We start from the raw sequence: 26,493 nt of genomic DNA, 5'->3' as shown, positions 1-26,493 counted from the left end.
ATGGCCCCCACCCACCGCGTAGGGGTGGGGGCCTGGGGGGAGGACAGTAGGTCCCCCCTCATTATTTTTATGGCCCCCACCCAACGCTCACGGGTGAGGGCGGGGGGGAGGACAGTAGGACCCCCATTGTGATTTATGGCCCCCACCCACCGCGCAGGGGTGGGGGCCGGGGGGAGGACAGTAGGTTCCCCCTTATTGTTTTTTTTAGGGCCCCCACCCGCCGCTCAGGTATAACAATGTTTGGTATTTAGTGAATATTCCCCTGTATAACAATGTTTTGCATTTAGTGCATATTCCCCTGTATAACAATGTTTTGCATTTAGTGAATATAGGGGAATATTCACTAAATGCCAAACATTGTTATATAGGGGAATATAACAATGTTTGGCATTTAGTGAATATTCCCCTATATAACAATGTTTGGCATTTAGTGAATATTCCCCTGTATAACAATGTTTGGCATTTAGTGAATATTCCCCTATATAACAATGTTTTGCATTTAGTGAATATTCCCCCATATAACAATGTTTTGCATTTAGTGAATATAGGGGAATATTCACTAAATGCCAAACATTGTTATATAGGGGAACATACAAAAAATAAAAATAAAATGATTGCAGCTTACGAATGAATCTAAAATGGATGTTGTCCAGTAGGTGGGAGGGTCTGCTAGGGAGGGTCTGCTGCTGATTTGCTGTAATGTGTCTGCTGACTGTGAGGTACAGGGTCAAAGTTTACTCAATGATGACGAATAGGGGGCGAACGCGAACATGCTATGTTCGCCAGGAACATCACTATTTATGTGTGAAAAGTGTCCTCATTTTACATTTTATAAAAAGTGCTGATTTATATAGAAAGTGTCACTTTTGTAAATTAACTTTGTTAAACCCCTTTGCTGTCAGTCAGACAACATGTCCTCTTATTCCTGGTTTGGTTAGCTAGGTGGAGCTAAACTCAAGAGGCAGCAAATGCTCAGAGCACCTGCCTTGCGAATACTTCTTACTGAGGTGCATTGGGAAGTCTGTGATTGGACAGCACCAGAAAATCTGGGCAGGGCTAGAAGGGGAGGGTTTGCAAAGGCTGCAGACAAGCGAATTGCAAGTTCTGCAAGCTGTTTTTTTAGATATATCCCCAAATGAATATGCAAAAAATTATTAAATACATGTATGTTTTTATTGGGTTACTAAACTGTGATATTTATCCCAAGTTGCATCTTGTTTTGGCAGACTTTGGTGGAAGAGATATTTAGGATTGTTGATAATGATTGTAAATCGTGAGCCGTTAGAGGTTATTAATCAAATTTTTTTTTGTCAATTATGTTTTTTAGATATGTTATAGATATGTTTTTTTGAAATACTACCACATTTAGATATCATTACAGTTCAAATTAAATGTTATTTTCTTATTAATTTAATTTTAGGAGCACAGTTCATAAGGAAGTATTCCCACATCTGATGCTCACCTCCAATATTTCTCCAGGGCTGCCTGCACCTTTTCTGTGGAACTCCCTTTCCTTCTCTGTTAGACTTTCACATAGTCTCCACTCCTTCAAAAAATCTTTGAAAACACACTTCTTCAGGAAAGCACATCATTTAAACTGTTAGCGGATTTTCATTCCCCCCCCTCCCCCCCCCCCCCCCCCCCCCCCCCCATTACTCCTCTCCTGCAACTGTCAAAATAACCTGCTAAGTTCTCAGTGAATACTTTTCTGGAAAACCAATTCATTACCCCTACTTTTACCTTTTGTATCACTATACCCCATTTCCTCTAGCATGTAAGCTCCTTGAGCAGGGCCCTCAACCCCTCTGTTCCTGTGCATCCATTTGTCTGGTTACAATTAGTGATGTCGTGAACACAACATTTTCGGTTCGCGAACCGGGCGAACCGCCATTGACTTCAATGGGCAGGCGAATTTTAAAACCCACCGGGAATCTTTCTGGCCACAATAGTGATGGAAAAGTTGTTTCAAGGGGACTAACACCTGGACTGTGGCATGCCGGAGGGGGATCCATGGCAAAACTCCCATGGAAAATTACACAGTTGATGGAGAGTCTGGTTTTAATCCATAAAGGGCAGAAATCACCTAACATTCCTAAATCACAATGGATATGGATTGACACCTGACATATGACATATTGACACCTTGACATATGGATTGACACCTGTCCTCAGAGACCCTGATACACACTGACACAGAGCAGAATAGGGACTGTTCCCCCTACATAGGGTCACTTGGCAGATCTGGATTGACACCTATCCTAATGATCCCTGATACACACTGACACAGAGCAGAATAAGGACTGTTCCTCCTACATAGGGTCACTTGGCAGATATGGATTGGCACCTATCATAATGATCCCTGATACACACTGACACAGAGCAGAATAGGGACTGTTCCCCCTACATAGGGTCACTTGGCAGATATGGATTGACACCTGTCCTCAGGGACCCTGATACACACTGACACAGAGCATAATAGGGACTGTTCCCCCTACATAGGGTCACTTGGCAGATATGGATTGACACCTATCCTAATGATCCCTGATACACACTGACACAGAGCAGAATAGGGACTGTTCCCCCTACATAGGGTCACTTGGCAGATATGGATTGACACCTGTCCTCAGAGACCCTGATACACACTGACACAGAGCAGAATAGGGACTGTTCCCCCTACATAGGGTCACTTGGCAGATATGGATTGACACCTGTCCTCAGAGACCCTGAAACACACTGACACAGAGCAGAATAGGGACTGTTCCCCCTACATAGGGTCACTTGGCAGATATGGATTGACACCTGTCCTCAAGGACCCTGATACACACTGACACAGAGCAGAATAGGGACTGTTCCTCCTACATAGGGTCACCATTTTTAGCCCAAGGCAGCTCATCTCATCAGGCCTTTTTTAGTTGAATGTATCGCCCACTGTCAGTCCCTTCGGGATCCATCCCTCATTCATCTTAATAAAGGTGAGGTAATCTAGACTTTTTTGACCTAGGCAACTTCTCTTCTCAGTGACAATACCTCCTGCTGCACTGAAGGTCCTTTCTGACAGGACACTTGAAGCGGGGCAGGCCAGAAGTTCTAACGCAAATTGGGATAGCTCAGGCCACAGGTCAAGCCTGCACACCCAGTAGTGAAGGGGTTCATCGCTCCTCAGAGTGTCGATATCTGCAGTTAAGGTGAGGTAGTCTGCTACCTGTCGGTCGAGTCGTTCTCTGAGGGTGGATCCCGAAGGGCTGTGGCCAGGGGCGTATTAGCCGCGAGGCAAACAAGGCATTTGCCTTGGGCGGCATTTTTCAGGGGGCGGCAAAAAAAGCTGCCCCCAAATGCCCAGGGCAAATGCCTTGTTAGCCTTGCGGCTAGCAAGGCATGCTGGGCTGCCGGCGGGCTGCTGGGCAGTGCGGGTGGGTGGGTGGGCGGGCGGCGAGGGAGCACTTCCTCTGAGCGGTCTGCTCAGCTCCCTCGCGCGCCGCAGAGTGAGGCTGGGAGCCGGAATATGACGTCATATTCCGGCTCCGCCTCCCAGCATCACTCTGCGGCGCGCGAGGGAGCTGAGCAGACAGCTCAGAGGAAGTGCTCCCTCGCCGCCCGCCCATCCACCCACCCGCACTGCCCAGCAGCCACTGGACCACCAGGGAGACAGATACCCCCCCCAGCATTCCCAAAGGTAAGGAGGCTGGGGGGGTTAAATTTAAAAAAAAAAAAAATGTATTAAATATGTGAGTGAGTGAGTGTGTTTGTATGTCTGTGTATGCCTGTTAGTGTGTCTGTGTGTGTGTGTGTATGTCTGTAAGTGTGTGTTTGTTAGTGTGTGTGTGTGTATGTCTGTAAGTGTGTGTGTATGTCTGTGTGTGTGTGTGTGTATGTCTGTGTGTGTGTGTATGTCTGTGTGTGTGTGTGTGTGTATGTCTGTTAGTGTGTGTCTGTGTGTGTGTGTATGTCTGTAAGTGTGTGTGTATGTCTGTAAGTGTGTGTGTGTCTGTTAGTGTGTGTGTGTGTGTGTGTGTGTGTGTATGTCAGTGTGTGTGTGTTAGTGTAGTGTGTGTGTCTGTAAGTGTGTGTGTGTGTATGTTAGTGTGTTTGTCTGTTAGACTGTGTGTGTCTGTTAGACTGTGTGTGTGTGTCTGTTAGTGTGAGTGTGTGTGTATCTGCTAGTGAGTGTGTGTGTGTTAGTGTGTGTGTGTGTTTCTGTTACCTAGTGTATGCGTATTTGTCAGTGAATGTGTGTGTGTGTATTTAGAAGGCGGGACGGGGAAGGGTTGGGTGGGGGTGGCGCGGGCGGGGGGAGAGGGTCGGGTGGGGGTGGCGTGGGCGGGAGGGGGGCGCCTGAGTTTTGTCCTGCCTAGGGCAGCACAAAACCAGGATACACCACTGGCTGTGGCGATGCGTAGGACTTAAAAAGCTCCTCCATCAACAACACGTCTTTAAAGCCACATTCCTCCTCTGACTCCTCTTCCTCACAATCCTCTTCCAGCGTTGCCGCAGGTCCAGCAAGCGATGCTGATAAGGCTGTTTCTGGTGGTGATGATGACCACAACTTTTCCTCTTCCTCTTCACGCTCATCTACGGCCTGATCCAGCACTCTTCGCAGGGCACGCTCCAGGAAGAAAACAAATGGTATGATGTCGCTGATGGTGCCTTTGGTGCGACTGACTACGTTTGTCACCTCCTCAAAAGGACGCATGAGCCTACAGGCATTGCGCATGAGCATCCAGTAACGTGGCAAAAAAATTCCCAGCTCCCCAGAGGTTGTCCTAGCACCCCGGTCATACAAATATTCATTAATGGCTTTTTCTTGTTGGAGCAGGCGGTCGAACATTAGGAGTGTTAAATTCCAACGTGTTGGGCTGTCGCAAATCAAGCGCCTCACTGGCATGTTGTTTCGCCGCTAGATATCTGCAAAGTGCGCCATGGCCGCGTAGGAATGCCTGAAATGGCCACACACCTTCCTGGCCTGCTTCAGGACGTCCTGTAAGCCTGTGTACTTATGCACAAAGCGTTGTACGATCAGATTACACACATGTGCCATGCACGGCACATGTGTCAACTTGCCCAACTTCAATGCCGCCAACAAATTTGTTCCGTTGCCACAAACCACTTTGCCGATATCCAGTTGCTGCGGAGTCAGCCACTTTTCCACCTGCGCGTTCAGGGCGGACAGGAGTGCTTGTCCGGTGTGACTCTCTGCTTTCAAGCAAGTCAAACCCAAGACGGCGTGACACTGCCATATCCGGGATGTGGAATAGTACCTGGGGAGCTGGGGGGGTGCCGTTGATGTGGAGCAAGACACAGCAGCAGAAGAGGACTCAGCCGAGGAGGTTATGGAAGAGGATGGAGTAGAGGAGGTGGCAGCAGGCCTGCCTGCAAGTGGTGGCGGTGTCACCAACTCCTCTGCAGAGCCACGCATTTCATGCTTGGCAGCCGTCAGCAGGTTTACCCAATGTGCAGTGTAGGTGATATACCTGCCCTGACCAAGCTTTGCAGACCAGGTATCAGTGGTCAGATGGACCCTTGCCCCAACACTGTGTGCCAGACATGCCATTACTTCTTTTTGCACAATAGAGTACAGGTTGGGGATTGCCTTTTGTGCAGGTAAATTTCGGTCGGGTACCTTCCACTGCGGTATCCCAATAGCCACAAATTTTTGAACGCCTCAGACTCCAGCAGCTATGGTAAAAGCTGGCGGGCTAATAGCTCAGACAAGCCAGCTGTCAGACGCTGGGCAAGGAGGTGACTTTCTGACATTGGCTTCTTACGCTCAAACATGTCCTTGACAGACACCTGACTGTGGGCAGATGAGCGGGAACTGCTCAAGGCGAGAGACGGAGTGGCAGATGGTTGAGAGGGGGCAAGGAGGACAGCAATGTTTGACGTGGCTGAAGATGCTGGACCAGGAGGAGGATGGCGGCTTTGAGTTTGTGTGCTGCTTGTACTCATGTGTTGATCCCATAGGCGTTTGTGATGTGCGATCATGTGCCTACGCAAAGCAGTTGTACCTAGGTGGGTGTTGGACTTCCCACGACTCAGTTTCTTTTGTCACAGGTTGCAAATGGCTTCGCTGTTGTCAGAGGCAGACACACAAAAAAATGCCACACTGCTGAGCTCTGCAATGACGGCATTCTGGTGGTGGACACAGCATGCGTTGATTGGCGTGCTGTCGGGCTGACCCCGGGTGCCGATGCATGCTGTCTGACTGTGCCACTAGCTCCTTGCGACGACCTCCCCCTGCTTCCAACTCGTCTCCTCCTCCTCTATGTCACCCCATCTGAACTTTCGCCCTGTTCTTCTTCTTGCCGAGCGGGCACCCACGTGACATCCATGGAATGCATCGTCATCATCAATCGCTTCACTTGTATCTGACAACTCAGCAAAGGAAGCAGCAGCGGGTACAACATCATCATCATCATCACACCGTACGTCCATGTGTGTAATGCTGCCTGCCTGAGACATATCCCTGTTATCTACGGCGGGTGAGTGGTATCTTGAGAGGTGCCCGAAGCTAAGCTGGAGGAGGATGGTGCGTCAAGGTTCCGAGCGGAAGCTGTAGAAGATTGGGTGTCCTGTGTTAGCCAGTCAACTATGTCCTCAGAACTTTTCAAGTTCAGGGTACGTGGCCTCTGAAAACTGGGCATTATTCTAGGGCAAAAGGGAATCACAGCACCACGACCACGATGGCCCCTGCGGTGTGGCCTGCCTCTGCCTGTCATTTTTTGGGGGGATTAGTGGTACTATGCGTGCAAGCTACTGTGAGACCAGATATGAGTGGCAATGTGCACTTGCAGAGGTTGGCAGAGTACACGCTGAAGGCCTGACACCGCTTGAAGGACACTGACTGCTATTAGCTTACAGTGAAAAAAGTTTTTATTTTTAAAGGCACGCTATAGTGACACCAGTTATGAGTGGCAAAGTGCACTTGCAGAGGTTGGCAGAGTACACGCTGAAGGCCTGACACCCAGACGCTTGCAGACAACTAACTGCTATTAGCTTACAGTGAAAAACGTTTTTTCTTTTTAAAGGCACGCTATTGTGACACCAGATATGAGTGGCAAAGTACACTGGCAGAGGTTGGCAGAGTACACGCTAAAGGCCTGACACCCAGACGCTTGCAGACAACTAACTGCTATTAACTTTTTTCTTTTTAAAGGCACGCTATAGTGACACCAGATATGAGTGGTAAAGTGCACTTGCAGAGGTTGGCAGAGTACACGCTGAAGGCCTGACACCCAGACGCTTGCAGACAACTAACTGCTATTAGCTTACAGTGAAAAACTTACCTAAACAATAATTATAACACATGAACATAATGTGAGGAAGGCTGAACATGATGGACGCAAGTCTCTTTTCAGCTATGTAACTATGTAACTATGTAATATGAACGATATTCTGTACCTACATATTATGCTAAAGAATATAGTATATAGAATATATAAAGAAATCACTGCTTTTACAAAACCCTTCAAAAATAGCAATCACGGATATTTGATTTTGATAAAACTCTACGTCTTACAGAAATCCCACAGCTAACCTGAGGCAAGTTGTTATATAAACGTATTGTAAGTTCATGGGTATTCCCTGCAAAAAAAAGTTTATTCTAAAAATAAGTGAAACATTCATCACTCTCTCAGTTTGTGCAAAGCACTAGAGCCAATTATCTTTTGTAAAAGGTTGTGTCTCCAGTTAGAATGTTTGTTGCAAGGAAATCTGCCAGGTTCATATTATGAAACTGCAAGTATAATATATGTTTTGCAATCATAAAAGCTTACATTAGCAGTCATATTATAATTGTGCCTCACATTACTAACCTATTAATCTCTTTCAGTGCCTGAAGCAGTTCAGCAAGACCAAGGGAAACCATATTACCCCGTTCATTATTTATAAACCATTTTCCCTAGGACACAGCGAATTCATACACATAGTTTCCATGGTAACCCTAGAAAGACACAAATTACCGGGAGTATTTATACTTTACACATTTGTGACAGCATACACAAAGGACTGGAGCTGCAGAAGTCAATGGTGAAAAATGGAAAACACAAACACTAGGAAATATTTATTAACACCCAATGCCACCATTAAAGCCAATAGTTCAGAGATCTCAGGGGACATTCCTGTTGAAGAACAACCTTACATCAGTGATTCTTTTTTCAGGTCTGTTCCCAAAGAGAATGACAATGTTGTGTGACTTTGAACGCTTAAGTTTTGTTTCTTCCCGATATTCCAAAAACTGTGCAGTCAGCAGCTGAGGAACCAGTGTGTTTAATGATGTTACCAAGCCAGCTTTGTGATGGACATTTCTTGGAATGGAATGTGATTGGCTGGTTTTGAAAGCCAATCTACCACAGTGTATTAAATATTCTTGTAGATGGCAGAAGTATATTAAAGGAATACTGTGCAACAACACAGCTTAAGTATGTTAATTGCAATTAGGTTTGGCATCATTTCCATACTGTGTTTTTTGTCCCTGTCCAAATCTGTTTAGTTTTGTTTAACCCCTTAAGGACTAAGGCAATTGTACAATTTCAGATCAAAACAAAACGTAAACAAAACTTTGAATTTACGCTATATGTCTGTTCAACCATAATTCACCTCTTTCATATTAAATGCACCCACACGTATTAGATATCATTTTGTTCAGGAGAATTTCATATCAAATATTAGTATATGAAACATAATTTAATATGAATACTGTGGCGAAACCGACCTCGCCACGTGTCCTTGGAGGGGGCTGATTGCCCGCCTCTTGCCTTTGGACTATGGACCAGACTTTATGGGAATGTGATACCCCAGATAGCCATACCATGGAGCCTATTCATATAATGAAAGACTATGGGAAAGACTTTAGCTCCATGGCAATTGTACTGTGTGAGTAGGATCTGCGCGCTATTCGGTAGTTTTGTGCGTTCAGATCCCAGCTATCTGGGGATAGGTGAAATGTCTGTGTGTTATGTGTAAATGTGACTTTATGTATTTTAAAGTGTTTTATGTTGTTTTGCAACCATGTGGTTAATGGAGTCTGCCTTTAGTCCTGGGTAATTGGATTACTTCTCCAATTAACTCCAGGGCAGAAGGGAGGAAACCAGGGTGCATTGTGGGGATGTTTTTCTGCCAGCCAGAAAGGAACAAAATATACTTTTAGTAACTTTTGAACCCCTGGTCGGATTCATGCCATTTTTTAATATGTTGTTCCCCTGAATGGATTGATTGTGGATATGTATTTTTATGTGAATGTGATGTATGGTTTTAAAGTTATGAAAGTTGTGTAAAAGTATATTTTACACTGTATGCATAATGGGATTATGTGTCACACTAAGGGGAGGGGATGTGTGGGAGATAACATCTATGTCATTGGTTCTTTTATGCCTCCCCCTGGGTGTGGCCTGTATGTGTGAGTTGGAAATAAAAGCCAGGCTGGATGAGCCAGTCCAGAGTTCCTGTTTTACCCTCAAAGTGATGTGTCGTCTCATTATTGGGGGGAAGGATTTATTGCATGCTGTTCCAGTTGACTGCTAGGAGTACAAGCCTATTCGTATGGTTCCTATTCAATGGTCTACAGCATTCATATGCTTGGGAGAATTTAAAAGGTTTCTCGGATTCGGTGATTGTGGTGTCTGCCAGAGTGCTTGGAGTCCTCAGGAAGCACTAGGAGCATCCATTAACGGAGGTACCAAGTCGGGGTGCCAGGTGATCCGTTACAAATACAATATTTAAAAAATGAAAAATTAAGAAATGTTGTTATTTTTTTAGTTCTGCACGGCATTTTAACTTTGAATGTCACAATACTGTTAGCTGTTACTGCAATAAAATACACATATTTGTATTCAGAGATGTCTCACATGTAAAACAGTACCCCCCCAGGTACAGGTTTTATGTTGATTTGGAGTCAACAGGGTCAAATATAGCATGTTACATTTTTCAGTTGATACACATTGAAATTTGCCAGACTGGTTATAGTGCCTTTGAAACCAAATGGTAGCCCAGGAATGAGACTACCCCATGATAGCATACCATTTGCAAAAGTAGACAACCCAACGTATTACTAATGGGGTATGTCCAGTCTTTTATAATAGCCACTTAGTCGCAAACACTGTCCAGAGTTAGCTCTCATATTTGTTTTTGTGTGAAAAACGCAGAAAACTAATTTGAACTCTAATTTTGGCCAGTGTTTGTGACTAAGTGGCTACTAAAAAAGACTGTGGGTAATTCTCATTTCTGGGCTACCACACGGTCTCAAAGGCAACATAACCAATCTGGCGAATTTCAATGTGGAAAAAATGTAAAATCAAGCCTTATATTTGACTCTGTGACCTTTGAAAACACCATAAAACCTGTTCATGGAGGGTACTGTTATACTCAGGAGTTATTGTGTGACTTTATTTAGCTTGGCACATGGCATGTGTATATTAGTGCATTGGTGTATATTAATCTAATAAAAGTGTGTATTCCTTTTTAGTGCAGCTATGGACTCTATTGGGAATAGAGATTTTAAGGGCTACAGGCCCGCACCATGCCACCAGAACACATGGAGGGTCTGGGAGGGAATAGCCAAAGAAAAAATAAGTGTATGTAGCGCTTAAATAATGTGGAGATAGGGAACAGATAGCAGCTCTAAAACACTTGTGTGGGAATACCTCCTTCCCACACCTAAATTGTGATTATCTGGTAATATATAGGTGCTAGGCCTATATTAAAGAGGAGTGCCAGGTGAAAACATGAACATAAACAAGATTTACCCCTCAATAATACGATAAGGGGATGTGGCGTCGAGCAAGATTTATGAAGTTAGCCCACTAAACATGTTTTTGGCAACAGGGACTACATCTATTGGACATATACCAACTTTGTTTTGTATTTTATACTGCTTATTGTTTTTATACAATTATTAAAGTTTGTTAAATAAACTAATTTTTGTTGGATCCATCTGATGCTTCAACTTGTTGGATCCATCTTATGCTTCAACCTGATCCTGTGACTTCTGTACTACAAAGGGGCAGTGTCACCCCATAATCTGACACCTAGCATTCCCACCTCAAAACCAGGTTCCTTAGGCTCTGAATCACGTGAGCTTAACATTTAAGCTCTGCATTATTGTACGCTGTGTTTTCATTTACATGTCTGGAGGATATTCATCTACAAAACATTAGAGGTGTGATGCTGCCCTAAGAGCATAAAAGCATAAAGTCACAAAACAGGCATAGATCCATGTGAGTTGATATATATCACCTATATTTTGAAAATCAGTCATCCATACCATCTGCACTATATATTTCTATATGTTTTTTTATTTCATATCTTGCTCGACGCCACATCCCCTTATCGTATTATTGAGGGGTAAGCACTGTTTATGCATGTTACTTCACCTAGCGCTCCACTTTAATATAGGTCTAGGCTAGCACCGATATATTACCAGGGAATAACCAGTTTGTATTCCAGGAGAGACATTGGCATTGCCAGGACCATTCGGCTGGCCCCCAAGTCCATATCACAAACCATGGCTGCCCTTCCTGGACTCCTCCCACAATTTATGCTGCGTACACAAAGCAGCCTTATACGGGATGCACAGCTGGTAAAGTCTCTGGGGACACGTGATCCGTATGCAACTTCCTGATGGGCTAACTCCTATGTTACGTCACGGGTGGGCGGCACTTGAACTGCATGTCTAGTGAGAACCTATGTATGAATTTAATAGGAAGAGTATTATCAACAAAAATTATTTGGTTTTTTTTTTGCTCATTATTTTCTATTATTATATTTATATAGCGCTAACAAATTCCATAGCACTTTACAATGGGTGGACTAACATGTAATTATAACCAGACAAGTGTGATGCACAGGAACAGAGGGGTTGAAGGCCCTGCTCAATGAGCTTACACGCTAGAGGGAGTGGGGTAAAGTTACACAAAAGGTAAGGGAAGTGTAGGGAAGTAGATTGGTAGAATAGTATTTACTGAAGACTTACTGTGTTTGTTTTTTTTTTGTTTGTTTTTTAAATGACAGTTGCAGGAGAGGAATAAGTTGATAGTCATTAACAGTTTAATTGATACGCTTTCGTGAAAAAGTGAGTTTTTAATGATTTTTTGCAAGAGCGAAGACTGGGTGAGCATCTAACGGAAAAGGGAAGGGAGTTCCACAGAAACGGTGAAGCCCTAGAGAAGTCATGAAGTCGAATATCAGAGGTGGGAGTGTGAACAGAGGATAGACATAGTTTTTTTGCAGAGAGTAGGGGCCTAGACGGGACATACTTGTGTATTAGGGAGGATAAATAGGTGGGAGTAGCATTATAATACAGCAACTTAATCTTGTAAATACAGTATGGCATCGCCGTGTCTATGTTTTCCTGAAAGTGGTTACACTCTAGTCAGAAGCCTTTTGTTGTGTCTGACTTATACAACATTTTAAATTCCAACATTTTTTGAAAAAAATGCATATTTTAGAAGACTGCTAAATTTATAATGGTAAAAACATTCTGCCACTTTTCTGACAGAAAAAAGTGGCAGAAAAATTTATAAAAGCATTGAATATGTGAAAAATGGTACAAAAACGATCCAAAATGATAGGACATTAAAATATAAAAAAAAATATGTAAATAAAAAAAAATCAATCTATTTATAAAAACATGTCAAAATATTTGTTAAAGGGACACTCCAGGCAGCCCTTTTTACTCACCTCGTTCCATTGCTGGGAGCCTCGTGAAGCCGCGCCCCCTATTTTGTCAAAATGAAGAAATAGGCGGGCGCGAGCAGGGAGCAATTGTGGTGGAATCTCGGTAAAAATAAATTTAGTAGGCCGAGATTACCACGTGGCATGTGTACGTGCATATGCTGACGTATCGATCAGTTGGTTGCACGAGGCAAGATACGATCAGTAGTGTACGGAGCATGTGCAAGAATACAGGATGTAGTATTCCCCCTCCTCCATTGTGCTGGACAAGCCATGCGGTCAAGCAGGAAGTTAATTCTTATTTGTATTGATTGGTTAAGAGAATGTGCGGGTGGAGCTTAATATGGGAGGAGTTATGTGCCTATATAAGGAGCCTGCACTATTGTCCGGGGCTCAGAACTTGTGGTATTTTGGTGACGCTAGTCCCTCTGAGTCCCGATCGGTGATCCAATAAAGAATCTCTTCCTTCCTGAAGAAACCTGTGTCCATCTCTCTGTGCTTCGCTTCCGTCAGTTTCTCCGGTATCATTTGGTGCATTGGCCGGGAAGCTCATCGTTCAACGGTAGCTGAGAGGCAGAGGCGTGAGACGGTCTATCTTTGCCCACGTTCTCTACGGCTGCACCCCTGAACTTCTGCGTGGACCTCCCTTCGTCTCGGCGCCACTGGTCTGTTGTCCAGGAGATCATCGGCCTCTACGTGAGAAGTGCTGGGGTGTCCCCGTCGATGAGTGTGAACTCAGGTTCAGGAACGAGGAGGTAAGACAACTGCTGTTTTAGACGGCAGAACCCACTAGGGGTATACCGATTGTGCGGTAGGCCCAAAGGGGTTTGAATCTGTGTATCTGCCCCCTCTGTCGGAGGGAAGGAGCGAAGGCGCACCGCTCGATTGAACGCTCTTTAGTCAGACCGTTTGATTTTGTTAGTCAGGCGGGGTCCTGGTGTAAATAGCCCTAGCCGGACACCGGTGTCTTGTCTAGACTAGCGTTCTAGGGTGTATATTACGTTCGCTAGGTCGGAGGGACCGGGAGACTAAGCGGCGCCTGTGTAAATTCGGTTCGCTAGCTCTCAACCTATCTGGGCTAAGTGGGAAGGCGTGTAAATTTGGAACCCACTAGACCTTTGATAGTGCGACTAAGAGGTGCCTGTGTAAATTCGGTTCTCTAGCTCGCTATATGTGGTGATTGGGCAGTGTGGCTAACCAAAACGGGTGTATATAGTTTTAGGTAGTCCATTCAAGGTACTGGCCAATAGTTTAGTTGGGAATTGTAAATGTGATAAAGATTGTTTAGTAAAGTGTATATCTTGTTAGATAGCGCGAGCTCAGCCGTCAATGAGAGTGTTAATAGTGTGTTGCTGTATTATAGTGCACGGTACCATAACCCTGTATATTTACTGACACTGTATATAAGTACTAATCATTGTCGTCCATTGCATGTTTAACACCATAACCACTAATAATTGTATTGTGACCTTAACTTGTGCTTTGACCTATGCTAACCGTACTGTAACCGCTATTTGTAAAAGACGATGTTACTGGGGTGTGTTATAGACGGGTAATTCGTATATAGAGAATTATAGCGTGGGTGACTGTATAGTTACGCCAAAGGGCATAATATTGATTATCTAGTGACTGGTGTAACAGCTGTGTGTGTACGGGAATTCCCTGAGTGTTTATTGTGTTATTGTGTACGTTTCACTTGGTAACTGTACCACGTGGTGCTGTTGCCAGAGGAAACGGGTGTGACTGTTGAATAGTACGCGTGTATAGTATTCGTTGTCGACGACGTTCCATTGTTAAGTATGGGCGCGTCGCAGTCAACGATTCCGGATCCCTTAGGTTGTATGGTGAAGAATTTTAAAAAGGGATTCAAAACTTGTGATTTTGGGGTTAAAATGTCTCCTGTACGTTTGGTCACTTTGTGTACTAGGGAGTGGCCTACTTTGGTTGCGGCATGGCCGCCACGTGGCAGTTTGGATCCAACTCTGGTACAGCGCTTACACGTGGCTGTATCAGGTAGGCCTGAACTTTACGGCCAGTTTCCTTATATTGATTGTTGGAGACAGGCCGTAAATGACTCGCCAAAATGGCTCCAGACATGCCACGAGGAGCAGTGTCGCCTCATGGTAGCTAGGACTTGTTTGTCCACTAGGACTGGTGTTAGGCCCATTTTGGACACGCCCCCTGAGTCCGAGATCCCTTTGCCGCCCCCTTACTTTCCGTTAAGAGGAAGTGACGCAAATGCAGGAAGTCCTGCAACCCTCCCCTCATTACCCCCATCCACTTCCGCTTCCTCCTCCAGTACAGGATCCACCCCCCCTCGTACTAAATCTCCCCTTCCGGAATCAGAACCAACCCCCATTAAAAACGAATATCCTGATTTGGCGCCACTTCAGACTTCCGGTCAAGCTTCATCTAGCTCGGCTCGAAGTGTTTTATTTACAACCTTTTCCCAAAACCAAGCTCCCACATCCCCATACCCTATTTCTCCCCGACTGGAACCTATGACTGACGCCCCTCCACGTAGCCCCATACAGACCCGACAGCTGACCGGTGCCCAACAATTAAAACACTATCAGATGCCTCTTCGTCTGAATCCTGGGCCAGCCTATATCGATGCCGCAGGCCAAATGGCACATGCTGACCCAGTCTTTGTATATGTCCCATTCACGACAACCGATCTCTTAAATTGGAAGACCCACAATTCCTCGTATACTGAGAAACCACAAGCTATGACTGATCTGTTCACCTCAATAGTACAGACACATAACCCGACATGGGCTGATTGCCAGCAGTTATTAATGACTTTATTCAACAATGAGGAAAGGACAAGAATAAATCAAGCGGCTATTAAAGCGCTAGAGGATAAAGCCCGTACTTTGAACCAAGCTAATCCAGCAGCATGGGCCGCAACACATTATCCCAATACCGATCCCGACTGGAATGTAAACGGTGCTGATATGGTTCAACTCAGAGCCTATAGAGACGCTATAATTGCTGGCATGAAAGCCGGAGGAAAGAAAGCCATTAACATGTCGAAGACAGTTGAGGTGATTCAGAAAAGTGATGAAGCGCCCAGTGTCTTTTATGACCGATTATTGGAGGCATACCGCTTGTATACCCCCTTTAATCCGGAAGACGCAGACAATTCCCGAATGGTGAACTCCGCCTTTGTCAGCCAAGCTTACGGAGATATTAAGCGCAAGCTACAAAAGTTAGAAGGGTTTGCAGGTATGTCCATCACCCAACTAATGGAGGTAGCGAATAAGGTATACATGAATAGGGAAACAGAAAGTAAGAAAGAGGAAGAGCGCAAGATGCGTAGAAAGGCAGACATGCTAGCGGTAGCGATCGCAGGCGTAGATAGACGGGGCCCAGATAGAGGCGATAGTAGATGGAATAGGGAGCCTTTGAGTAGGAATCAGTGCGCGTATTGCAAGGAAGAAGGGCATTGGAGGAACGAATGTCCACAAAGAGAGCAGTACGAGAGAGACCAACCCAGGGCAGGTTACGGAAACTTTAGAGGCAGAGCGAGAGGTAGAGGAGGCCCCGGAGGGAGTAATGGTAATAGAGGGAGTAATGGGAACAGAGGAAGTGTTAGGGAAGACAGGTATATTCCAGCAGCGCAAAGGTCCCGCGATAGAGAAGGTAGGGACTTTGTAGGATTGGCTGACACGGTCATGGAGGACTATTGATACCGACCGGGCTCCATCCCCCTTGGTCGAGCGGAGCCTATGGTCGATGTATCAATAGGGGGAAAAAGGAGTGCGTTCATGATCGACACTGGTGCTGAACATTCAGTGGTGACTAATCTAGTTGCTCCTCCATCTGGAAGGACTATTACTGTGATAGGAGCAACTGGAAGAAGTGCTGAAAAACCGGTTCTTAAAAGTCGACTCTGTACATTGGGAGGCCACGTAGTAAAACATCAATTCCTTTATATGCCTGAATGTCCAGTCCAATTGCTGGGACGTGATATGCTATCTAAGTTACAAGCGCAGATTACGTTCCTACCAAATGGAACAACATCTTTAAAGTTTAATGGACCTTCAGGTATCATGACATTATCCGTACCAAAGGAAGAAGAGTGGCGACTTTATACAGCGTTGACTAGCCAAAACCCTAGGAGTGATGAGACATTATTTAACATACCAGGAGTTTGGGCAGAGAACAACCCACCAGGACTGGCCCGCAATATTCCACCTATAAAAATTGAACTAAAACTTGGGGTTTATCCAGTGAGCCTAAGACAATACCACATCCCACAGAAGGCTAAGAAGAACATCCAATCCTACCTGGATAAGTTCATACGGTATGGTATCCTAAAATTCTGTACTTCCCCCTGGAACACCCCATTGCTGCCTGTTCAAAAGCCCGGTACAGATGAGTATCGACCTGTGCAGGACTTGAGAGCAGTCAATGATGCGGTTGTTAGTATACATCCAGTTGTACCCAATCCATATAACCTGCTTGCTTTAATTCCGGGCGGGGCTACTTACTTTACAGTCTTAGACCTGAAAGATGCCTTCTTTTGCCTCCGAATTGCCGCAGAAAGTCAATGTATTTTCGCTTTCCAATGGGAGAACGCTGTAACGGGCTCAAAACGCCAAATGACTTGGACAAGACTGCCCCAAGGGTTTAAAAATTCACCTACCCTATTTGGTTCAGCCCTAAGTCAAGATCTACTGGATTTCGAGTCCATCCCAGGAGAGTGTGTATTGTTACAATATGTAGATGACTTGTTGATAGCAGCAGTTACAAAAGAAATCTGTCAGCAAGCAACGCACGATCTACTACACATTCTATGGAAGGCAGGATACAAGGTGTCTAGAAAGAAGGCTCAGTTGTGTTTGCCAACTGTCAAATATCTGGGATTCCATATCTCTGAAGGTCAAAGAATTATGGGGCCAGAGAGAAAAGAAGCTGTCTGCCAAATACCAATACCCAAGAATAGAAGACAAGTGCGAGAATTCTTGGGGGCAGCAGGCTTCTGTAGGATATGGATTCCCAGCTACGCGATACTGGCAAAACCTCTGTACGCAGCTATCAAAGGTACAGAGCACGACCCCTTCTTATGGACCCAAGAACAGCAAACGGCATTTGAAGATGTGAAGAAGGCTTTGATGAGTGCCCCAGCATTAGGTCTACCTGATCACACACGACCATTCTACCTGTATGTACATGAGCAAAGAAGAATGGCTGTGGGAGTATTGACACAGTACTTGGGATCATGGCAAAGACCTGTTGCCTACATGTCTAAGCAATTGGATGCAGTGGCCAGCGGACTTCCACCTTGTCTAAGAGCCGTAGCTGCAGCCGCCCTGCTAGTAGCTGAAGCCGATAAACTCACTCTGGGTCAAGAACTTTATGTACGAGTCCCACATGCAGTACAGACGTTGTTGGATTACAAAGGAAATCATTGGTTTAGTAACAGCCGTATGACCAAGTATCAAGCAATGTTGTGTGAAAACCCCAGAGTGCATTTAGAGACTGTAAACACCTTAAATCCAGCTACCCTTTTGCCACAACCTACTGAAAGTCAACATGATTGTTTGGAAGTAATGGATGAAGTATTCTCAAGTAGACCAGATCTTCGTGATTTTCCCATCCAGAACCCCGATGTTCAATATTATACCGACGGCAGTAGTTATGTGAAAGAAGGGATCCGCTATGCAGGATATGCAGTAACAACAATAGACAAGGTGATAGAAGCTCGGCCACTGGCGAAAGGAACATCAGCACAAAAGGCAGAATTGATAGCACTGACACGAGCGTTACAATTGGCTGAAGGTTTAAGAGTGAACATCTACACGGACTCCAAATATGCGTTTCTAACCACTCATGCCCACGGAGCTTTGTATAAAGAAAGAGGACTACTGAATTCAGAAGGGAAAGAAATCAAGTATGCAGCTGAAATCCTACAACTGTTGGAAGCAGTGTGGGAGCCGAAAGAAGTCGGTATCATACATTGTCGAGCGCATCTGAGAGGAGATGGTGATGTAACTAAGGGAAATCGGATGGCAGATAGTGCAGCTAAGCGTGCTGCTGAATCAGGAAGACAAGAGTATGTGGGGCATATAGCTGCTCTTATACCAACTCCACTGTCCCAATGGACTCCAGTTTATACAGCTCAAGAAGAGGAGTGGTTAAAGACTGAACCGGGAAAGTATTTGGAGAACAAGTGGTATCAGCTAGAAGATGGAAGAATAGTCATACCAGCATCACTAGCGGTAGAAATTGTCCAAAATTATCATAACGGGACACATTCTGGGAGAGACAGCACAGAAGAATCTCTCAGAAAACATTTCTACATACCAAGATTGTCCAACTTGACTCAGGCCATTGTACGAAGATGTGTAACGTGTGCTAAAAATAATGCAAGACAAGGACCAGTAAAGCCACCAGGAGTCCAGTTTATGGGGGGACTCCCCATGTCCGATTTACAAATTGACTTTACAGTGATGCCTAAATCGGGTGGACATCGTTACCTGCTGGTAATTGTGTGCACCTATTCAGGCTGGGTAGAAGCATGTCCTACTCGTACAGAGAAAGCAGGAGAAGTTGTGAGATCCCTGCTACGAGAAATAATACCCCGATATGGACTACCCTATTCTATAGGATCGGACAATGGTCCAGCTTTTGTTCATCAGTGCCTACAACAACTGACTCATATGCTTGGTATAAAGTGGAGGCTTCATACAGCATATAGACCCCAGAGTTCTGGTAAGGTAGAGAGAATGAATAGAACTATTAAGAACCAGTTGGCTAAAATGTGTCAGGAAACCCAACTTAAGTGGAACGTTCTCTTACCCATAGCTCTATTGCGAATCCGCAGTACCCCTACCAGAAGGATGGGCCTCTCTCCTTTTGAAATCATGTATGGGCGACCACCTCCCGTACTTGGTAACTTAAGGGGGGATTTGAGTCAGTTGGGAGAAGGAATTACCCGGCAGCAGGTTGTAGAGTTGGGTAAGACTATGGAGGAGGTACAGAAATGGGTACAAGATAGATTACCTGTGAATATTTATCCCCCTGTTCATAGTTATCATCCAGGAGATCAAGTGTGGATTAAAGAGTGGAATAATGTACCGTTAGGGCCCAAGTGGAGAGGTCCTTATGTTGTTCTTTTGTCTACCCCTACAGCAATAAAAGTAGCCGAAGTGACTCCGTGGATACATCACTCCAGGGTTAAACCAGCAGCAGTCGATTCTTGGCAAGTTACAGCAGATCCAGAGAATCCCTGCAAGATCCGGTTAAAACGCACTACTCAGTCGGAGTAACGAGGAACTATTGTGGATTACAAATTTTATTGTTACAGGGATTTGGTGAAGTGAGTGTTTTTAGACGGCCATAATAAAGCCTGTCCGCTCACCGACATATAGTGTATAAGCCAGGGAAAGTCTCGAAGGGACTCCTGTGAAGACGAGCAGAACTCCATTCCCTGCAGCCCTTACATCCTGGAAGCTGAGGTGCCTTCGCACGGACGAAGACTGAGGATGACGGCGAAAGATGTGTTTTTGATAGTGTTTATTTATGTGTGTTTTTATATTCAGGAAGGTAGAGGTACCGACACTCCTAGCTGTGAGGTGTGCATTAAGACTACGAGAACAGGTAACCATATTTCCCAAACCCTAATTTGGCACTCACAATACGAGTGTAAAGGAGATGTATCGAGATGTAGATGCCTAAATATAGACTATAGTGTGTGCCATTTAGGAGTAGGAGAACCTAAGTGCTTCAGTCCGGAGTATCAACCTCGTACAATTTGGTTGACTCTCAGGAATGGAGATCCTCAGGGGACCCTAATTAATAAGACGGTGTTAGAATCCGTACATTCTTCGGGTGTTCTGCTATTTGATGCGTGTAAGGCGATATCAAGTGGTAGAAAGCTGTGGAATGTATGTGGGGATCTTAGATGGGAGAGGACGTATGGGTCTAATGATAAATATATTTGTCCCAGTAGTAAAAATAAATATGTGAGTCCTAGATGCCCAAATAAAGACTATAACTTTTGCCCATATTGGTCTTGTGTGGGGTGGGCGACTTGGGGACAGACAGTAGACAAAGACATGATAGTGACTAAGTTGCCTACCAGCCCATATTGTAAGTCTATGGAATGTAATCCCATCCATATACTTATAAATAACCCCGATAAGTTCTTAGACAAATATGGCAATTTATTTGGGTTTCAGATATACGGGACGGGTTTAGATCCTGGGACAGTATTGTTTATAGGAATAGAGACTGATACGGTATCCTCCCAAACTCATCAAGTATACCATTCCTTTTATGAAGAGATGAGTATAGATAATAAGATCCCCCATAATGCTAAAAACCTGTTTATTGATTTAGCCGAAAGTATTGCCAGTAGTCTTAATGTTACCAACTGCTATGTGTGTGGAGGTACTAACATGGGAGACCAATGGCCTTGGGAAGCAAGGCAGTTGACCAATTAATATCTACACAAGCCGATTATCATATGAGTGTTAGAGGTAAATCTGAGTGGAGATTAAAGACCTCCATCATAGGTTATGTTTGCATCGCAAGGAAAGGAATAATGTATAATACTTCTGTAGGAGAATTAACTTGTCTAGGGCAAAAAGCTTATGATGATGATACAAAGAATACAACTTGGTGGTCGGCTTCAAATGTCTCAGAACCATCTAACCCGTTTGCTAGATACGCCAATTTAAAGGATGTGTGGTTTGACCTATCCATCACATCTACCTGGAGAGCCCCAGCAAATTTGTACTGGATCTGTGGTAAGAAAGCCTATTCGGAGTTGCCACAGGACTGGGAAGGGGCATGTGTGTTGGGTATGCTCAAACCATCCTTCTTCTTGTTACCGATTGAAACAGGTGAGACTTTAGGTGTTAAAGTGTATGATGTGAATCATAGGAAGAAAAGGGGGCCCATAGAGATAGGCGCCTGGGAAGATGATGAATGGCCTCCCCAGCGTATCATAGATTATTATGGGCCAGCCACGTGGGCAGAGGATGGTACCTTTGGTTATAGAACCCCTATTTATATGCTCAACCGTATTATAAGATTACAGGCGGTGGTTGAGATTATCACCAACGAGACATCACAAGCGCTCAATCTTCTAGCGAAGCATAACACCAGGATGAGGACAGCAGTCTACCAAAATAGATTAGCCTTGGATTACCTTTTGGCAGTAGAGGGAGGTGTATGTGGGAAGTTTAACCTGAGCAATTGCTGTCTTCAAATAGATGACGAAGGGCAAGCAATAGCTGAGCTTACTAGCCATATGGTTAAACTAGCGCATGTGCCTACTCAGGTATGGAAAGGGTATAATCCAAGTAGTTGGTTTGGTAGCTGGTATGAGTGGTTTGGAGGGCTTAAGGCAGTGGTAGGTGGAGTCCTACTGATTTTAATGTTGTGTCTACTCCTGCCGTGTCTTATACCCTTAGTAGTTAGGTCTGTGCAAAGCCTAATAGAAAATATAGCAGAGAGGAAGGCTGCTGCACAGATAATGGCGATTTATAAGTATAAGGCTCTAGATCAGGGAGAACCAATGCAGGAAGATGAGTGTTGAAGATTCACATCATAGATAAGTCTGGTCTGGTTCATGGTAACTTGCGGTGTATGCAAACCAAGGTTAAGTGATGCCTCAAGTAATTGTGAAATATCAAGAGGCATCAAAGGGGGGAATGTGGTGGAATCTCGGTAAAATTAAATTTAGTAGGCCGAGATTACCACGTGGCATGTGTACGTGCATATGCTGACGTATCGATCAGTTGGTTGCACGAGGCAAGATACGATCAGTAGTGTACGGAGCATGTGCAAGAATACAGGATGTAGTATTCCCCCTCCTCCATTGTGCTGGACAAGCCATGCGGTCAAGCAGGAAGTTAATTCTTATTTGTATTGATTGGTTAAGAGAATGTGCGGGTGGAGCTTAATATGGGAGGAGTTATGTGCCTATATAAGGAGCCTGCACTATTGTCCGGGGCTCAGAACTTGTGGTATTTTGGTGACGCTAGTCCCTCTGAGTCCCGATCGGTGATCCAATAAAGAATCTCTTCCTTCCTGAAGAAACCTGTGTCCATCTCTCTGTGCTTCGCTTCCGTCAGTTTCTCCGGTATCACAATCAGACGCTTCCATTTGGAAGCGTCATTGCTCCCTTGTGCGCATGCGCGGCTTTGCCGCACATGCGCCCCCCTCTCCTCTGCTGACAGGCAGGAGAGAGAAGGCACGCACACAGTGCCTTCTCTCTCCTGCACACGTCAGACATATTTTAATACGTCTGACATGTACATGGCCTTTTTAGGGCCATACATGATAGGAAGTCCATCTGGTGGCCGTCTGAGTGACGGCCACTGGAGGTATTCCTATCAATCAATGTAAACACTGTATTTTCTCTGATTGCCTGCAGGGAGCTATAGATCTCACCTGAACAACTACATTAAGCTGTAGTTGTTCAGGTGACTTAGTGTCCATTTAAAACATAAAAGGGTTATTCATTAAAGTATTCATTTAATGAGAATTAGCCAAATTAGCTACACTGAAAGCATACCTGACTTTTTGGCCTTAAATTTGCAATTCACTTTGGATTCACTTCAAATAATCACTTGAGTGCAAAACTCTGTAAATCATTTTTAAAAATATTTAAAGAGTGAATTTTGAGAGCTTATCCCCAAAACACTAAATCATTTGAAAAGCTTATCCAAAATTATTAAATTGAGACTATGTTTGGCAAAAACATGAAATATATGCTCATGTTGGGAAAGCATTGCTGACCGTTAAACTGAGTCTTGGTACATGGTAGTAAATACGTAGACTGTTACATGAATGGAGATATATTGCATTAACTATGCCAAGAAGCTTGTGTATGCTATGTTATGCCAAAATAATTGTATAACATATTTGTCCTGCTTAGTTTCACATTAGTAAGTAAGCTTATAATTAGCACTTTTATTGATTTATTTTCTCTGTGTTAAAAAAAAAGAGTTTTACAGTAGCCAGTAATTAGTGGAATTTAATTTCCCCATAGACAAAACAAAGTCATTTAATAAGTAATCTGTTATTCAGTTTAGAAAAAGAATATCTTTCTATAATGCGTTTCCCATGTCGGAGCCAATCTTTCCATACCAAAAACCTCATTAATGTCTTAAGACTTATCATCAAGTATTTTATTATTTTATTATATATTATAAATTTTATTATTTTATTATATATTTAGATTTATAATTAATAAAGCTGTGGACTTTATACTCCAACAGAAAATGGGTGTCTGAGTGTCATTCATTTATGGGTTAGTACATGCCGAATAACGACTGTGCACATGTCAAGTATTTGCAACAAGATGACTTGGATGCACAGGAACAGAGGGAGGCTCAAAACAGCTTACATTCTAGAGGGAGTGGGGTAAAGTGACACAAGAGGCAATTTATTAAAAGAGAGGTGGAGCCAGTTGTGAATGGATACAAAGCTCTTCAGTTTAGAAGTTTACCTATATAAGGTCCAATTGTGTTTTTGCAATATTACTATCACAATACCTGTCCCTCGTGGCACCATTCAATCACTGAGGTAATGTCTCTTCTGTGTTCTGATGCACACCCGCTTATCCCTAGCTTCCTGGTGCCTCATTAAGACATCATTCATGACATGGAACCCTACCATTGCCCTCCTTTTATAATGTCAGTCTTTGTGGTGCTTTTTGTTGATGTCCAGTGGCATACCTACCAAGGTCGCAGGGGTTGGCGCTGCAACCGGGCCCGTCACACCGGGGGGCAAGCCGCGGCTGCAACCCTGGCTTACATGGGGTGCGGCATACATTCAGGACCCGTGCATTGTTGCATCGGCCCGGTGCTCGCAGTTGCCAAGTTACTGGCAGCGCTGTGCTGCTCCCCTCCTGCCGCTCTATGTAGAGTGGCCGAGCAGTTTGACAGGAAGTGCTCACTTACTGTCAGACAGGTACTGCAGCTGTGAGCAGGTGCAGGAGGGGAGAGAATAGAGGCTGGGGGGCGGGCAGGAATGGGACACATGGAGAGGCTTTGGGGGGAAATGAGACATGGCAAAGCTTTAGGGAGAAATAAGACACATGGAGGGGATAGCGACGAAATAAGACACTTGGGGAGAAACATGGAAAGGATTTGGGGGTAATAAGACACATTAAATCATTTGGGGAGGAAATGAGACACACGGGGGCTGGGGGAAAATGATACACATGGAGAGCCTTTGGGGGAGGGAATGAGACACATGGTGGGGTAGGGGAAATTAGACACGTGGAGGGGCTGGGGGAGGGAATAAAACACATGGAGGGACTTGGGGAGGATAAAGACACATGGAGGGGCTGAGGGAATGAGACACATAGAGACACGTTTTCATGTGCCTCTGTTAGCCTTGACTTCAGCCTGTTTACGTTTGTTCTTTGTCTTCTTGCAGACATTCTGACTTCTTTTCTAAGTGCTAGTCCAGCCACCCTAAGAACTTACTTACTTTACTTTTCACCTAGCTTTGTGTGTTAGCGTCAGGAAATTATTGACATTTACCCTATCTTTCTATAATATTATTCCCCTTATATATACACCTGGAGAGAAAATTTAAAGAAGCACACACTGCTGTGAAATTGGCATTATTTAATTTCTATTCTTGTTTGTTTGCCCCTAATATGTTTTCTAATACTAATATCACAAATAAATAGTGCCTATGAGGTATTCTATGTAACTTTAAACTCTTCCATTCTTTTATCCCTACTTATCATGGACACACAATGCTCAATAATTAATTACAACTAACGCCATCTTTTTATTAAGCTTACTCACATTAACCCACATGACGAATATAGTTATTTCCTTGATCATTCGTGTTTTAGAGGTATAAAAATGTTCTAGTTCCCGTTGGCCAAAGCAAAAATGGTGTGTCATATTCTGTACAATATCTACATCTTATATTAACACTAATAAAAATACAATCAACACCTGTGACTTTTTTATAGCTAGTGACCTTGCATTGACTGCTTGATTTCACAATGTCCTTGCATTTTGAACCCACAGAAATTAAATATACATGTATCAAACCACCCACTGCATTTTATATCTGTCAGGTACGTGATATTTTTTTTATGGTAAAAATATGATACATAGTATTGTATTCATTGCACATGTTTTTATAATCTAAACGTTTTTCATATGCCCTTAATTCATACATTAGAAAGATATTTACCAGGAAAGTAAGCAGAGCCAGGGCCGGCCTTAGGGGTGTGCGAGCTGTGCGGCCGCACAGGGCGCCATGGAGCAGGGGGCGCCGTGCGGCCGCACAGCCGGCCGGGATTTAAAAAAAAAAAAAAAAAAAACATTTTTTTTTTTAAATTTGCAGCGGGGGCGGAGCTTACCGTGCGGTGGGGGCGGAGCTAAAAGCGCCGGAAAACTGCTGCAGGGGAAGCAGGAAGGAGTCCCTGCTTCCCCACCAAACAGTCACCAGGAGCTGCACTGCCTCCACAATGAACTCCACAGGTAACTGTGGGATTGTCAGGTGAGTGTGACTCTCTGCCTGTGTGTATTACTGTCTGCCTCTGTGTGTCTGTGTGTATTACTGTCTGCCTCTGTGTGTCTGTGTGTATTACTGTCTGTGTGTGTGTATGACTGTCTGCCTGTGTGTGTGTATTACTGTCTGTGTGTGTGTGTATGACTGTCTGCCTCTGTGTGTCTGTGTGTATGACTGTCTGCCTGTGTGTATTACTGCCTCTGTGTGTCTGTGTGTATGACTGTCTGCCTCTGTGTGTGTATTACTGCCTCTGTGTGTGTGTGTGTGTGTGTGTGTGTGTGTGTGTGTGTGTATGACTGTCTGCCTCTGTGTGTGTCTGTGTGT

This window comes from Pelobates fuscus, chromosome 1 (genome assembly GCF_036172605.1).
Source record: "Pelobates fuscus isolate aPelFus1 chromosome 1, aPelFus1.pri, whole genome shotgun sequence".
NCBI classification, from domain to species: Eukaryota; Metazoa; Chordata; class Amphibia; order Anura; family Pelobatidae; genus Pelobates; species Pelobates fuscus.
This window is presented reverse-complemented; position numbering follows the sequence as displayed.